The sequence below is a fragment of the Miniopterus natalensis genome, chromosome 5, assembly GCF_054644295.1.
Source record: "Miniopterus natalensis isolate mMinNat1 chromosome 5, mMinNat1.hap1, whole genome shotgun sequence".
NCBI classification, from domain to species: Eukaryota; Metazoa; Chordata; class Mammalia; order Chiroptera; family Miniopteridae; genus Miniopterus; species Miniopterus natalensis.
Window position 1 is genome coordinate 68,168,527 of NC_142085.1, and position 16,288 is coordinate 68,184,814.

The following is a 16,288-nucleotide window of genomic DNA, read 5'->3' on the forward strand; positions in this document are numbered from 1 at the left end:
AGACAGCATAAGAGCATCCAAAACCTGTCTTAAGGAATGGCCAGAGGGATGGGGCTATATAGGGAAACGGGGTGAACCATGGCTGGGAACTGAATGCAGCTATTGTGCAGCCCAGGAGGTCTGCAGGCACCAGCTATTCTTGGTCATCTCCTATGTCTCAATAAGATATTGGGCTGGCTTGACCATGTCCCGTCAAGGATACATTGTCCACAGTTGTGTCACCTCATTAATTGCTTTGTCCGGAGTCAAGGGGAATATACGGGCGTAAAGGCCTAGGAAAAAGAAACTTAAACTCCTGCTCACATAAGTATATGTGTTCTACAATTCTATAAGTAATATAACAATATTTCAGATTAATTCAGATGCTCAATCTTTGGATATTTTAAGGGCCCCTATCAATTCTATTATGGTTACTTAAATTTCCCAAGAATCTCTATCAAAGTATAATTTGTTTCTACCAACACAAAGTATAAAACTTCTGCTTACTTCTTCCTTTTGTAAAATAATTTAGTATTTTTACTTTTTTCTCATCTTCCTTCCTCTTTTAAAATATAATCTGGTATCTGAGACCTACTTTACATTGCAAGGATTTTATTTTGTACATTATGTATCATTTATTTCAGTAATTTTCCAAAGTTGCATTTTGTTTTTTAGACCATATTTAAATGATTTTAGACTAAATCCTATGTTTAAAACCAATGGTTGTTTTGTAGACCTACTTCAGCCTTTCACTTTAGTTCACCTCTTACGTGGTTACAAAGGGGCTTAAAATTATTTTTTGGTTTTTTGTTTGTTTTGTACATTTTTCTTAAGAAGTACATATGTTTTGTATTTTCAAAGGCCATGCATATTTGAAACTGTATTTTCCCACATGAACTTCAATTGGCTAATGATCAGTTCTTAGATCACCCCTCCCTTTTCTCTATATAGATAAAGTTTGTATTTTTCCCTTCAAAAGAACTGTGTGGTATGTTAAAAGCATGTGATTCTACAGACAGGAGACTCCAGACTTCAGCAGTTTGCTTCAAGGGCAATTTCAATATCACCCTTCTCATGGAAAGGACTTTACTCCCCCAGCTTTACTAGGCATAATTGACAAAAATTGTATATATTAAGATGTCTAACTTGATATACATGTATACTGTGAAATAATCACCACAATCAAGGTAATTAATATATCCATCAACTCATAGTTACTATTTTCTTTTGGGTGTGTGCATGTGTGGTGAAAACATTTAAAATCTACCCCTCTTCACAAATTTCAAGTATACAGTGCAGCACTATTAACTAGAGTCACAATGCTGTACATTAGATCTACAGAATTTATTCATCTTACACAACTGAAATTTTGTACTCCTTGACCAACATCTCCCTATTCCTGCCTCCCCCAGTCCTTAGCAACCACCCATTCTACCTTCTGCCTTGACTATTTTAGATTCCACATATAAGTGAGATCATGCTGTATTTGTCTTTCTGTCTGGCTTATTTCACTTAGCATAATGAACCTCCAAGTTCATCCAAGTTATCTCAAATGGCAGTATTCTTTTTAAAGGCTGAATAATATTCCAAAGGATTTTTCTTAAAGCAATAAAACACCCTTACTTTTCTCTTGTTTATGTAATTAAATGAAGCTTATAGTTCTGCATGTATGATGAGCCTGGGAGTAGACTAAGGCTTGTTGGGCGCTTAGCTTCACATTCAAATTGAGAATGTCCTGACTTATTTTCCCTAGCTTCCTTAGTGCAGGTTCAAAAAATGAATAGAATCGTTGTTCTATCTCTGAGAAAAATGTTTACACTAATATTTGCCCATAGGATTTCAAAACAGAACAAAACACTTTCATGTATATTGGTTCTTGAGAGACTGACCAAAAATAATTTGTTAAAGAATACCTCTTACCATCTTTTGTCTGTGAAAAATGAATTTCACTCGTCTAATAAAGTTTTGCTATTTTTTCAGTATTCTTCAGCACATACTATCTCAAAATGGAGTTCATAATAAAAAATATTTCTGACTAAATAACAAATTTTAGCAGAATAATGCAAACAACAATAGTACTGTTTTGACTTTCCGCTCTTCACCTTGTAAAAACATACTGCCCCCTAGCGGCAATTTATATATAAAGCATAAGGCTAGAAATTGATTAGGTTAAGAAATATGTATGTGCCTGTTAATATAATTCTTTAACCTGAAATACAATTTTTTTCTAAAATGGATATCCTGGAAAGTAGCATAACATGTCTTTTGAAAACTGATTTCCATAGGTGTATAGTGTTGTTGCTGCTGCTACTGTTGCTGTTTTTTTATAATTGATTTTCGACTTGCAGGGTTCTCTGTGTCTTTGGCTTTATTTCCCTGTTACCTGCCTTCTTCCAGTGAATTACCGTCATTTAAGCCAAAGCAGATTCACAAGGACAATATACTATTCACTGGAATATGATAGGCTTTGTTGTAAAGTAAAAGGTTATTTTGAAAAATAATTCTAAAAAATTTTATTTTGGAGTGATACATATAAACACACTCCGAAAGTTAAATGGTACAAAATAATATACAGTAAAAAATCTTCACTCCTCTTTTCCAGAACTACCTGGTTCTCCAGTTTCTTATAGCAGAGTAAGAAGAAGCTAGGAAAATTCCAGGACAAGTAGAACAGGGAAACTGAGATAGATTGTTAAACAGCAGTTTGCAGCCACCTAGTAAGTCCTGTCTTCCCTAAACCAAGGACACTTGAGAATATATGATTTGTGTTAGATGGGCCAGGTAAAGGATCCCAGGTACAGAAATTTGAATACAAAAACACCAGGGCAGGAAGCCCCGGATGCCTCGCAAGGGGCAAAACTGGGAAAACGGAACTTTGTCCCCAGGGTAACCTATCCTCCCCCAGCATATCACTGGTCATGCAGTTTGGAACCCCTGAGCCAAATCCCCAAGCGCTCCTCCCTAAAGATGAATATCTAGGCCTCAGCTGTATTTCAACTCTAGGCCTAGAAAAGCAGCAAAACCGGACAAGTGGCACACCACACCATGGTGGCCTCAGGACCAGCTACATTGACTAATGACCTCCTACCTTGGCACCGACCAATCAGTGGAGACCACGACCCTGAAAGAGCACACCTGGAAAGCTGATGAGTATTCTATTGAGACCCTCCCCTGAGACCTCCCCTAAGATTTCCACCTGCAAGAAATACCCTCAGGACAAAGGACCCAGCATGTGTGCTCTCCCCCTCCCCCCTCCCCCCTCTGAGGGGATCCCCCAAGACCTGCAACCAGGGGAGCAATGGGCAGTGGCAGCTTGTTCTGGGCTTACCCCCTGAACCTGTCTCCAAGGCGCCCTTCTCTCTGACTTCTCAGCGATCCAAAGCAGCCCAGCCTAGGCTCTCCTGTTGCATCTTCTATGCCCTTCCTTGTTTCACTATTCCAAGTATATTTTTGCTGTGGCCAATACATTCTTGCTTTCTTTTCTATACTTTGTCTCTTGATTGACATCTTTCCCTCAAGAAGACAAGAACCGAGGTCTCCTTATCGTCTTATAACAATTTCAGAGACAACTCTTACTAAACTATTTTTTATGTATTTCCAGAGGTTATCTACTCACACATATGTTTATTATACATATATACATGTTTTATATATGGATTTATAAATATATGCATTATAATGCATTATAAATACACATTATAAATACAAAATTATGAGTATATATACATATATACATACACACACATTGCGCATTCATGCAAAGGAATATTATGCATGAGTAAAAGAATAGGGCAATATTTTGTATTGAAATGGAATAATCAATAATGTAAACCTGAAACACATGAAATATTTGTATGTTTACATAAAATATATGTGTGTGTATATAAGGGTTTGCAAAAGTAGGTTTACAGTTGTGAGTACGCAAAGTACAGACTTTATTCTTGTATTATTTATTAAGTATTGTATTATTTATTATTATTAACCTACTTTTGCCCATCCCTGTACATATATGTGTGTATACATATACATATGTATACACACACACTTTTTCTCACCCAAATGGTATCATTCTATATGCACTGTTCAGCACCATGCCGTTTTATTTTTTTAATTTGATAATGTATATTGTTGAGGTGCTTCTCCAGAAGAAGCTTTAAGGTGATAAGCCAGCCAGAAGGGCCTACCAGAAAGAGAAAAAGGAGGACACCATTGAGAGCTGGAAAGACTCTAGGCAAAGGGTCATGATTTCTAGGAGGCTGAATACGGACCTTACAAGAGCAGTCAATTGTGGGTGGAGGAGATACAATAATCGCAAAGGTCATTTTCCAGGGCGAGGCTCACCCACTGCAGTCCAAGTGTGCTGACCCCTGCGATTTCCCCAAATGTGGGAAACTCAACTGCCTAATTTGTGGTAGTGGAGGACTGCAGTCATGCTCTCCCCTGGGGGAAAAAAAAAGAGAGAGACTCTACCTAAAAAGACTCCTTGAAGGAATAAACTAACCCAGTAGAGAAGTGGATACTAAAATTCCAGGTCTAAGAGGGGAAGAAAACATCCAGATGAAAGATGTTTTCCATCATACATTGAAGTCTTCTGTAGAATGACCTCTGAGAAATCAGATTGCAGGATTATTCCATGAAAAAAGGGTCAGAGACCACACATATGTTAGCTAAGAGTAATACCACAAGGTTACAGCAGCACCTGACTCTGCCATAAAGAAAATCGGGCTCTTTACCACTAATTATCTCTTCTCAAGCCTGGCTCTCTAAGCAGTTTGTCCCCATGAATGAGGTGGGGCAGAGAAGAGAGAAGTCGGTCCCTGAGTTTAAATCAGGCTTGATCTTGGGAAGGGAAAGTTTCACACGGAAGTGTTAGGGGCAGAGATGTTGATCGTGCTCTGTTGCCCATGATTGCTAGCTATAATTATAAGAAATAATCATCATGTTCTGTTAACTGTGACTGTTCTGTTCTAACTAGAAAAAGCACTTTCTAACCTGGCTGGGAGTTGTATGCCCTGGGACATAGGAATTACCCTCCGAGAACTGCCTATCTTCATGGAAAGATTAACAACCTTGTTCCCCAAACAATGGCGTCCTTGCGACCCCCAGCCCACCTTGCCTACCTCTCCATGCCTGTAATTCCTACTCTCCTTTCTACCCAATATAAGCAGCTGGCTTATGCAGGGGCAGGGAGCAGGTTTTTGTGGATGACCTTTATTGCTCTCCCATATTGCTGACAATATTGGAATAAACACTCACCTATGATTCAACCCTCTCTGCTTAATTGGCTCAAGAGGTGACAGGCAGCCTGGACCCGTTGTTGTCCGGTTTCAGGAGGAGAACTTGGAGTGTTGATATTGCAAAGAAAAAAATTTTGTTTCTTACGTGAGAGTAGCTGGGAACGTGGACTATTTGTCTGACGTTTCTTTTGGGGGTAAAAAACTTATGCACAGCTTAGGTTCTCATAGGGCAATAACTGAGAAGTGTAAAAGTAACATTCTTCTTACATTCTACCTAGTTATAGTTGCACAGATCATATAAATAGCTCTAGTGGCCGCAGAGAGGGCAACAGGAGAGGTTCTTTTTTTTTTTTTTTTTTTTTTTTTTAATATATCTTTATTGATTTCAGAGAGAGGAAAGGAGAGGGAGAGAGAGAGAGAGAAACATCAATGATGGAAGGTCATTGATCGGCTGCCTCCTGCACGTCCCCGGCTGGGGATCAAGCCCACAACCCAGGCATGTACCCTGACTGGGAATCGAACCCTGACCACTTGGATCCTAGGTTGAAGCTCAACGGCTGAGCCATGCCCGGCCAGGCCATAGGGGTTCTTGAACTTCCTTCCTTCCACAACCTACACATGGGCCATTTCCCTCTGAAAGAAAACCAGAAACTCAGAAACCAGCTGTGTGACTTCTACACATCAGGCAAACAAGAAAACACCTACTTTGGGACAGATAGGGAAAGCTGAGACACAGTACCATATGACCAGGAGGGAACCCCAAACTTCCAGCATCTCCCTGACAAATAAAGGGCTTGGACCCCACATCAAGTGCCCCAACATTTACAATTCTTACCTAAGGGGTGGGCCCCCAAAACACCCAATTCTAAAAGCCAATGGGGCTTGCATCCATGAGACCCACAAGACTAGCAAACAAAAAAGAAAGGGAAGAAGTACTTGAACTAGGCACAAATCACCTAGTCAGCATGAAAAAGCAATGAGCTGAAAATAATCTCTTTGTGTAAAGAAATTGCACAACATTAAACATTCCTCTGGAAGCCAAGTTCTCTTATGTCAGTAACATATCTGAAATGCTCCTCTGGGGTGTTCTTATGATCAACTTAGGATAGGGGACAGATAAATTCCAGCTGTTGTTTTAATTTAAAATATCCACACAAAATTAAAATAGGTGAGCTGCACACAGCCCAGAGAATAGCATATCCTTAGTACGTAGCTACTGTGTTTCCATTTAGAACAGGAGAAATGAAGCGATTGAAGGGCTGTAAAAAATAAATTCTTTCCTAACATATTTTCTAGTATACGGCAGTATGGTTCAAGCAGAGAACTAGAAATACAGCTCTGCAGCTGAAGTGCGGAGGACAACAGACGCCACAATCCCTACTAACCTGCCTGCATTCCTCTGTCTTTCTCAATTACAATTGTTGAGGATTTTTGAGTCTGGTAGATTGAACTGTTAACCCTAGTCTTTCTCTCTCCCTGTGCTCACCCCTTTGCCAGGTAAGTGGACGTTTCCTTTCTCTAAAGCGGAGTGTCTTTCCCAGCTTTTACTTTGGCCTCTGGGATGTGAGTAGATGTAAGGCAGGCAGGAAGTTGAAATGCCCTTAAAGGATGTGGGTTTGACCTCTTGCATCTCTAGGGGAGAACTTCTTTTGAGTAGCTACCGCCCCTTTTGCATGGACACCGGAATGAACACATGGAACAGAGCCACGCCAGCTGACCAAGGGATCCAGGAGTGAAATGAATGCTCATCGCTTTTATGTCGCTAAGATTTTGTGGTTCTTTTGGGGGGCAGTGCTGTTGCAACGGTTAGCTGACACGTCAGGGACTGACACATAACACCTCTTTTAACTGCCTAATTGCAGAATCAGTTGAAAGAGAGAGAGGGAGAGGAAAGAGGAATTGGGAAGAGAGAGAGCAAATGTTATCTTTATTATGAAAATCCTTTGGAGCGCTGGGCTTAGGTGTATTTGAACACTGGCTTTATACGTCCACTCCTGAATCACACAGCCCTCCTGACCCAGCTATGACAGAATTGGCTCGCAGAGGAGGCCAGCAGAACGGCTGTATTTAGCGGGCACATCCAAAGGCAGGGGCATGAGAAGAGGTGAGCTATGCATATGTAGTTCCCACTCTCAGGTTTACCTGTAAGATCATTTCCATCTCTAAAACTGACTAATTAATGTCTACTTTTCAGGGTTCTCTGAGGGTTAAATTAAAACGCAAACAAAGCACCAGATACAGACCAAGCTCCACAAACATCCTTGCCCTTGTTCTTTCCCTGCCTTAACCTGCCTTGGTTTTGTGCCTTTGTTTATCTTTTCTTTCTGTTTCTTCTCCTCTTGATTTTTCCCCTGTCCCTCCATCTTTCTAATTCAACTCTAAATTAATGATAACATATACGATGCTGTTGTATTTTACCAATTTTATGCTCCTTTTCAAAATTTACAAATCCAGTGCATTAACTATGCATACCCTCTATAAACACCACTCAAATTAAATCTCTTTATAATATCAATTTGGGTGTTCAATTGATTTTCACTTTTTTAAGTCATTGACTCATCAGTATTTCCTTCCATCCCTTCAGCGTGTTTCTGTCAAATTTTCCAACAGTTCTCTATTTGTACTTGTGATTTTCTATAGAGAACTTACTCATTTTAATTTAGTATGTTTTTGAGCTGATTGTACGTTTGATTTCAAATATTTTTAGATAGTTACAAATCAAAGTGATGTGTAGGTCACTAAACAGCACTGCTGTATTTCAGTGTTCACTGCTTCTCTCTTTCTTTGGTGGACTTAAAAAGTCAATGTTGAGGGATCGACACAAGAGAAAGCACAAGGCCTAGGTGAAATGGCTGGATGAGAGGGAGGGAGGGAAGGAGGAAGGGAGGGAGGGAAGGAGGGAGGGAGGGAGGGAGGGAGGGAGGGAGGGAGGGAGGGAGGGAGGGAGGGAGGGAGGGAGGGAGGGAGGGAGGGAGGGAGGGATTAAAAGAATAAATTCAAGAGCTGATACTTGGCTGGGTGACATAAACATAAAAGGGGTGTATAAAGACTACTTGTTCTGGGAAAACAAAGGGACACCCAGTCCCACTTGCATCAGAGCCTGCACACGAGCAGAGGCAAGGGCATCCCTGGTAATGTGATGGGGGTCTGGGCACAAACATCATGAGTCCACCTACAAGACAGTCCGTGTGAAGGTGCTAAATATCAAACTTCTGAATCCATCTAAGTAATATGTAGGTCACTAAACAACACTGTCGTTTTTCAGTTTTCATTGCTTCTCTCTTTTTTTTTTTTTGGTGGATTTAAAAAATCAGTGTTGAGGGATTGACACAAGAGAAAGCATAGGCCCTACACTTGTCATTTCCAAATTATTTATGACATAAAAAACAATGATGAGAAGGAAAACTAAGACAGCTTAAAAACTTTATATTCCAAAATACTTTAGAAAGGCAAACAATAGTCACAGTTAACCAGTATGAAAATTTCAACCTACCATTAACATGTATTCTGGAAGCTCTTTATTAGGGTTAGGTATTTCCTAAGATGTGAGGAAAATACATTTTTTGTTCTGTAGCTCATTTTTGTTAGCCTTTAATGGACTGGACTCCATTTTCTCTCTTTTGCACACACTCCTCTCTGGAAGGTCTGCAGCACCCGAAGCATTGGGAAAGGGAAAGGCAGAACCGTCATCCCTGGACAGCAATAATATTTGCTTCTTGTAAGGACCTGCTTCTCTGATCTTCCCATATTTAGTAAAGCAAGGGATAACAGAGTGAGAGGCATTAATAACACTGGCAGGTTTATATAGCAGCTCCTGGAGGTAAGAAAGGAGGAAAAGTTTGGATATAGCATACATTTTAGCCAGATCAGAAGAATTTTTGAAACTCTTTATCTGTATTTAGGCATTTTGTGTGTGTGTGTTTGAAAAGTACTCCTGACAGTAGCAAATATTAGTTTCCAGCTTGTGGGAGTTGTGATTTGATCTGTCTCTCCTGTGTGGCAGGTTTGGGTTCATTCTGGTATTCTCAACTGGCCTAGAATTATGGGTTAAATATATATGTATATATATTTGCCTCTCTCCTGAGCACAGCAAGTGGAGGGAGGTGGGCTCTGCTTTATTTCAATGAAGCCTTTCATTTCCTCTTGTCTAAGGAGGTAGCCTTGTACACACAGACTATCCAGGAGGGGAGCAGAAGCAAACTAAAATGAGTTTATCCACAGCCCAGAGCCAACTCACTCAGCAATATCATTGCAATGCATATCTAATGCAGTTTATATTTTTATCCAGCTTTTTCTAGTTCTTGGTAAGAAATCCAGTCTATAATTAAGGACTTTGCTGATAGCCAAAGTGGAAACACCATGTAGATATTAGTTAACATGTGGAGAAAATATCTTTTTTATTTTATTTTTCAGGAACAATAAATACTGAATTTTGTTTGGCTCCTAGTGAGATAATTATAAAGTTTTGGCTTTGATTTCTTGATTGAATTAATTATATGAATAAACTTTCAAATATGAAACCATTTTAGTATTTCTTGATTAGAGCTATCTAAAGTGTATTGCTTCTAGCATATGAATGAATTCATTTTGCTTAATTTTTATTTAGAAGTTTAAGAATATATTTTATAAGAAAATTATTGTTTTAATTTTTAAGTGCAGGTTAATTTCTTAGAAAAAACCTCTGACTTTTAAGTTTTTAAGTGATTTACTTTTTCTGTTCATGCTTTTATTTTTACATTGGTTTTATTGCATTATATTCAGAGAATGTGTTCAATATCATTTATATGTTTTTGTAATTTGAAACTTACTTTGTGGCCTCATAAATAATCAATTTTTGTAAATTTTCCATGATTATTAAGAAATAAGTTGTATTGTTTGTAGGGCACAAATCTGGAAAAATTAATAAATCTTATAATTATATTATCAGATTACTTACATTATACCTTCTGCCTGCTTTATCAAGGACTCTTATATTTCCTATTACTATTTTGTTTTGGGCAGTTTTCCGTTTCAATGAAAAGAGTCTTGATATCATTATATTATGACATAATATTTTTTAGTACATATAGATTACTCCATAACTGATAAACACACATACTCACATACACAACAACCTCCCCACATTTATGTATACACACTATTATAAATTTTATCAATTAATGTCTTGATCCCATTAAATGCAATTCTCTTGAATTCATTTTTTCTTGCAAATTGTAATATCATTATTTCTGTTTTTAACATTATATTACTCTATTATGTTGTGTATGAAAAACACATCTGTTGAAGTGTTTATAAATTTAAACTGATAGTATATTTTGTAATGGGAAGAGGCTTAATGTATTGGCATTTATTGTTATTCCTGAGGTATTTTGATTTTATTTAAATTATCTTTATATATATACCTTTATTGATTTCAGAGAGAGGAAGGGCGAGGGAGAGAGAGAGATAGAAACATCAGTGATGAAGGAGTCATTAATCAGCTGCCTCCTGCACGCCCCCTGCTGGGGATCAAGCCCGAAACCAGGGCATGTGCCCTGACTGGGAACAGAACCGCTATCTCCTGGATTCTAAGCGGATGCTCAACTGCTGAGCCACGCCCAGCCAGGCTAAATTATCTTGTTTTATGCTTTCATATCAGGCTTATTTCCTTTGCTTTCTTTGTTTTACATTATATTTATTCCTGTATTTTTTTCTGTAAAATATATTTTCTAATGCCTATAATGTCTGGACTTCTGTTTGCTCCTTACTTTTTATTAAAAGCTAGCTAATTACAATGTATCATTCATATAGATTTTTGCCCCATTTATCATTTTACAGAAGGCATAGCCCTTCCAAGATCATAGTTTTGTGCAGGTGTGGGAGGGCATGACTCAGTTTCAACTCTCTACCTGGAATGGTCCCAATGCTTTCTTTCTTTTTTCTGTCCTGTCCTTAAAACACAGATATAGATAACCTAGATCAGCAAATACTCTGAAGGCTACTTTAACTCACCATGTAAAGCACTCAGAACAGTAACCAGCAGATAGAAAGCATTATATATAACAACACATTAAATAAATAAACAAACAAACAAACAAACAAATAAATAAATAGTTACAGGAAGTGGTTGATGGGACCAGGAGTGTTTAAGTTAGAGAAACTGTGACATTTTGTTAGGGTTGGGGATGAGTAGACAGATCATACGGTAGTTCTTTCTACCCAGCTTCAAAAATTTGAAAGGTGAGGAAGTTGAAATGGGTTCACTCTATATGACCTAAATGAACAGGGTTTAGATAGATTCATCAATAACCGTTGCAGCCATTGTTTTCTGGCAATATAAAGAATTCAAAGACCATTATTTATTTATTTACAAACTTTGATGGTCACATATGCAAAAATTCTACCCATTTTTCAAAAGTTTAACATTAAATTATAAAACTTTAAAAATAATATTGAAAGTTTTCATAACATGATTGTTGGCGTCACAATATTTCATAATGTGGAAATGGTATGGTTTATTTAAGCATTCTTTTGTGGTGGAGCTAATTTTTGCTCTTAAGAAGAGTGTTGTAAAAAACATCCATACAAAAATTTTTAAAAGATCTCTGATAAATTCCTTAGATAATTGCTAGAAGTGCTGCCAAAGGTCATGAATAAGTTTTAAAGGTATTTGATATTTGCTTTCAACTTGTTTTCTCAAAAGGTTAGACCAATTTACACTTCTATCAGCAGTACCTAATTATGTTTGTCTCATTTCTGTAATTTATTTCTTGGCTATATTTACTACAATTTTTAAAACAGGAATCTCTAATCGTTAAAATACAGGTGTTGCTCATAAAATATATACTAGATTTATCTTGTAACAGATATTTCGATGCCAAATTGTTGCTTCTGTTGAGTGGCCCTTTTGATTCTTTGGCCTAAAGGAGACTGGTTTTAGATGCCTACTGCTACTTCCTTTTGCAACAATAGACATAGAATCTAAAAGTATATCCATTTTAGATTCCTTGTCATATGACACTTTATCTTCCTAAAATAGCATGAAATCCTTTATATTTAAGAAATGGTGCTTATTAAAGATAGGAGATTATATTCTTTGGAATGAATTTTTTTTTTTTTTACTTTTTAAAATTTGAAGGTTTTGGCATTGGAATTTCAATTTTACTCAATACACACATTATAATGTTATGGGTGGTAGAAAAAACTGAAACTGTATTTGCTAATATATTTCAGAAAGTTACTTAAATAAGTAAATCAGTGATCCAGAATAGTTGTTGCTATTCCACACTGAGATATACTGTGCAAATTTTCCCTGGGCTGAATTGTGGTATGTGATCAAGTTATCTCAGATCAAAAGTGAGTTTCCTACTTTATGACTGAATCACCCTCATTCATTTATACCTTGAAGTAATTTTAAACCGACTCCTTATGTTGCACAGAGTATCTTGGTTTTGTTAGAGTAGGTAACTAGTGTTGACGTAAGAAATCATTCAAACCTGAGAAGAATTTTTGTGAGTTCATTTGAGCCAAACTGTCGACAATTGCCAGGAAGCCAAAACCTCAACGTATTGAGATAATACTCTGAAGAATGGCAGTTTTGCACCTTGTTTTATAGATTACAATCAAAGGGGGGGACGTAAGTGGGTTACATGAAATCCATTGGTGATAGATCAGGGAGGTGGGAGAAAGCAAAGGGGGGGAGGGTGAGACATGACACGGACTTCTGGGATTGCATAAAAAGTAAAATGATAGACATATTTCTTTTACATAGGTGGGTACAGGATAGTTAACAGTCAACGGTTAACAAGATATCAATAAGAATGAGAAGATTTCTGGTCTCTGCCCTGGTGGTCGAGGGCAGGAAAAAGGGGAAATTACTTTGTTTTGCAAAGGTAAGTGTTAATCAGATATGTTACCTCAGATGCAAAAGACAACTGACAGGCTTAATTAAGGTGAAAATTAACCTTTGTGAAGGAAAAATACTGCCTTAGGTCGTGACTACCCCCCATAGACTGCTTTTAGTAAAATGTTTTAATTTCAGACCATCATTTGTGGTTATTTTAGGTCTCTGAGTTTGCAAGGCCACCATGCAGGCCTGTCCTGAGCTTTTCAGGTTTAGTGTGTGGCCCCTTTTTGTCCACACTAGTTAGGTATTAGCTAAAGAGAAGGGAGCCAGACATCTAATTAAGCCTGATTAACTAGGAAGGGGCAGCTCCACAGACATCCCATGGGAAAGGCACATTCTCTGCGAAAGGGATGTTAACCCTGAGCAGGCAGGAAAGACCAGTTTTCCAACAACCCCGCACAACCTGCCCATTCTTCCGAGTTGCCCGGGGGGAGGGATATACAGCCAGGGGGCAATTCCCTTGCTAGGCGCATGCAGAGTGGAAGCCTGGTGACCTGCAGAGCTTTGAGGCATGCAAGTAGGAGTCAAAATGGTGACCACAAAGGGGAGGAGCCTAGCCTAGGAAAATCTGGGGAAAGGATCAGATAGGATCAAGGCAGGACACCCCAGAAGATCCAGGAAGGGGATTGGATAGAGGGAGGGCCCAGCACAGCTCTGGGAAGAACCATGAAAGAGGTTGGATCGTTTGAAAGACAACCTGCTTGTTCCTGAAACCAAGAAAATATATGGTGAATTAGCAAGAACTTTTGGGCAGCCGCTACTAGAGCCTGCCCACTCTTTACATCCCTGAGGGCATATTATGTCTTTTTACCCCAATAAATCTTGCCACTATGCTTAAACTCCTCCCACGTATGTGTCCATGAACTTCTTTTCTGATGACACTGCAAGAGCCCACTTTCTCTGGCAACAGTTTAAAAGTCTCTTTTTAGAGAGAACAAAAGTCTCCTCTCTCTGTAAAGGCGTCAGGAGTCAGCCTATAGATAGAAGAGTTGTTCTGAGTGACAGACAGCCTTCCTGTTACCCCTGAAAGAACACTGCACACGCAGCTACTGACTCCTCAGGCAAGTAAGGCGGCTTTGACCTCAGTGCCTCATGACCTCATGGCTATATCAGATCTGGACAAATATACAACTGGAACTCATTTGCTTTCACAGCTGAACTCAGCAATCAATATGATGAAACACAAGGTGCTTCTTTCCCCTCTACCGCAGTCATCATTTATATTTTAGAAATGTTTCCTTTGAGATCATTAAAAATTGAATTTCAGGAGAGAAAATAGAACTGGAAAAAAGCTGTACTTCAAGGGAAAAATGTGTCTGCCATTTGCACATAAATTAATCATCAGCTGTTTTTGTCCAGGTGATTATAGCAACTCATATTTTAAAAGACAGCGAGATACAAATATAACTTTGAAAATTAATACCTACTTTGAAAATTAATTAAGTGAAATATTAAACTTTAAAATCTTTCAGAAATGTCATCCTGAAGTTTAAGGTCCTTTGTTGATCAGCTTCTAAGACTTTAGCTCATGTTACATGGCTGCAGAACTGGGGCTCTTAACCACTGTGCTATGCTGTGTCCACTCTCTCTCCCCTTTGCCTGGTTTACAATTCCTTGTTCCCTAATATACTTCTCAGGGAAACCCTCTCCATTTAAAGGTGTACTGCAATTTATAAAAATAAATCCAGACAAAGACAAATCATTGTGAAACTACACAAAACCAAAGACAAAATATTGTTTACAATTAGCCAGAGGAAGGAAAAGTCATGTGCACACGATCACAAAGACTCAAACTGTCAGACTCACACAAAACACTGAGGTGTCTTCAACATCAGGAAGCTCCAAACTGTCAGACCTCATTTCCAGAATCCCTTCACCTCACCAGTATGTACTTAGTTTTAGAGTGTTGATGATACAGTTGTAATTAACCTAGTTATTAATAATGAGAAAGGAACAGAGGGTGAAGCCAGCCATTATGGGCATGTCATTTGGACTGTTCACCAGAAAGTTACAACTTTACACTCCTCAGGGGTCCAACCAAGGGGAGACAGACACATGCCCAGTAAACTTGGGGTGGCATAGGGAAGGTGCTTGCTGTCCGTTGCACCTGAGAACAAAGGTCATTGGCCAGAACAGGCATGGCCACTGCAAGGGTGTGGAATTTGGGATACTTAATTCCCTGAACAGAAGAATTTGTGCTCTTGGTTCCTCTTGCTTCCCTTGGGGCTCTTATTGCTTGGGGTGTGCTCTCCTGCACTCTCCTCTGTGGCCCACAGCCATGTGGACCCCACATAAAATGGATTAATGGACTGCAGCTAGCCTGAGGCTGTACTGGACCTGGCTGCAACATGGAAAGGAAACTCTGGATACTGGCTCTGATTTTAGCTCTACTGAAACCCCAGCTATATGTCTTCTATGACTGGACTAAGGGAAATGAGGCTTTGGAAACCCAGGGATGTAATTCCACAGAAATAAAAATCACTCATCCTCCCTTGGGAGTCTCAGAAAATTCTTGAGATACTGTAAGGACTCCAGCCTCAGGACTTAGTCAGAAAGGGGTCACCCCACTTCGTCCGATAACATTGAGAGGCCAAATTAGCACAGGAAAGCCACTGTAAAGGTCGTTCCTTCTTCAGTGCAATTCAGCATATAAACTGCAGACTATTTACTATGGCCAATCTGGATGGAACAGATATGCCAGGCAAAAAGCACCTGTAGCTCTGTAATCGGTACATGAAACCTCTCCTGGATCTTCATGTGTTTCTTAGTTAATGCTGCCAGTCAACATTTGCAAGGAGTTCTGCACAGGGTCAGGCTTGCCTCTGGTGTCTATGTGAAGAGAGGAATGGGCTACAGACCCATTGTTATTCTTTCTATTCCAAACTATGTAAGAATAAGTTTAGGACAGGCTTTTCAACAGCAACAATGAAACCTAGGAGAGGTTACTATTGAGAAGAAAGAACTCTGAACTTAGAATTGTATGTTTCGCAAAACCTTTTAAGAATGAGGGATAAAAATACTATTTACAAAATAAAAAATCGAGTTTACCACCTACCCACTGCCCAGCTTAAAGCAGCATTTAAAGATGCGCTTCAGAGGAAGTAAGATTATCTCAGGGGCGTTGGGATGCAAAAGGATTGCTGAACAAATAGAATGGTAAATTTTGTTATGCTATTACGTGAACCAT

The 16,288-nt window shown here is 38.8% G+C and overlaps 1 non-coding gene across 1 annotated transcript; it reads left to right on the forward strand.

Annotated features, from left to right (window-relative positions):
- The first annotated feature begins 4,260 nt into the window (after positions 1-4,260).
- LOC148093124 (U1 spliceosomal RNA) lies at positions 4,261-4,422 on the forward strand. Its single transcript, XR_015714651.1, has one exon. It is a non-coding gene; the product is annotated as a U1 spliceosomal RNA (small nuclear RNA).
- Positions 4,423-16,288: the final 11,866 nt, after the last annotated feature.